Genomic DNA, 1444 nt, shown 5'->3' on the forward strand with positions numbered 1-1444 from the left:
ACAACCCGGAAAATACAGTATGGGTTACTATACGTTGTGCTTTAAGCGGGATTCACAGAAGCTTTTTTGCAATGCGACAGGCGCGAGACCGGGAAAACCCCAAATCGCAGCCTTGTCACACCCCACGCAACTGGGCCATCGCAGGCCATCGCAGAAGTTGAGCTTGGCTCAACTTTTGCGATGCGACGCGATGCGACAAGCGATTTGGCGTACGATTTTGACCTTTTCTACAGCAAAGTTGTACAAAGGCTCAAGAGTTGCCTATAAATTTGTACAAGTTGTATCAAACCGCGCGAATATCATGGTGACGTAGCCAAATCAGCAAGATGTTGTCGCATCACTGACTTCTTCTGTGAATGGTATTTCACGAGTTCGCATCGCACGCGTCCGTCGCAGATCGCGTCGCATCGCGTGTCGCATCGCAAAAAAGCTTCCGTGAATCCCGCTTTAGCCTGGCTGGATAGTTGTATATTATTATTAAAAAATTTACGTGAGGTCTGCAGCTGTTGAAGCCCCAGGAGGGGGATGGGGGGGGGGGGTGACAGTATGCACCAGTGTGTTGAGGCCTGGTTGACTAGACTTGCAACCCCCCCCCCCCCCCAACACACACACACACACACATTCAACTCTCTCCATTTGTTTCTACCCGTGTCTTTCTGCAGGTTTATGTCCTGATGTCGGCAACCCAGGCCTATCCTCACAGCAGCGTTTGGATGCCTACTTCAGCTGCATTCGCTCTTTCAACGCCGATTTCAGTCAGACATACCGCTATGCCGTGGCCAATGGTGCTTTCCTTGGACGATGTCCTCAATAGTTGTATACTAGTTCTGAGCACCCATGCCGGGCCATGCCGGGCCATGCCGGGCCATGCCGGGCCATGCCGGGCCATGCCGGGCCATGCCGGGCCATGCCGGGCCATGCCGGGCCATGCCGGGCCATGCCGGGCCATGCCGGGCCATGGTCACCTGTCCATCCTGCAGTACATGTGCATTTATATCAGCTGTCAGCTGTCAGTTGTACTGATGATTTCCATGGTAACGGTAATGCATACTACTCATACTACGTGCAATAACATGTTTTCAACTGCTGTAACCTGTGTTTGTGTGTGTAGCTATGGCAACAGTTGAATAAAGAGATCTACAGACAAAACTCTGAGTGGTACTACAGCTAGCCATCAAGTGTCCTGCAGGGGACTCAACATTTTAGTTGTGAAAATCAAGTTGCACCAGCGTACCTGCAATGGTGCACCTGCTGTGTGTGATGCTGTTGCTGTGTATGCAACTGTGTATGCTGCTGGGGGGGGGGGGGGCATGGCCAGAGCTGAGTAGAGTTTGAGACTCGTTTCATGGATATTCCCTTTCTATTGGCACTTTGCAACCATGGCAACTCGCAAGCATAGTTCCTGACGTTCATATTGACACTGCCATCCTCCCCCAGTATACAG

The 1444-nt window shown here is 51.6% G+C and overlaps 1 long non-coding RNA gene across 1 annotated transcript in view; it reads left to right on the top strand.

Moving 5' to 3' along the window:
- LOC135818619 (uncharacterized) overlaps nucleotides 1-1234 on the top strand; it is a 6896-nt gene extending 5662 nt beyond the window's left edge. Inside the window, exon 4 of the long non-coding RNA XR_010553731.1 lies at nucleotides 663-1234. This is a non-coding gene — a long non-coding RNA (uncharacterized LOC135818619). The remainder of the gene's footprint in view (nucleotides 1-662) is intronic.
- Nucleotides 1235-1444: the final 210 nt, after the last annotated feature.

The sequence above is a fragment of the Sycon ciliatum genome, chromosome 5 (genome assembly GCF_964019385.1).
Source record: "Sycon ciliatum chromosome 5, ocSycCili1.1, whole genome shotgun sequence".
Lineage (NCBI taxonomy): Eukaryota > Metazoa > Porifera > Calcarea > Leucosolenida > Sycettidae > Sycon > Sycon ciliatum.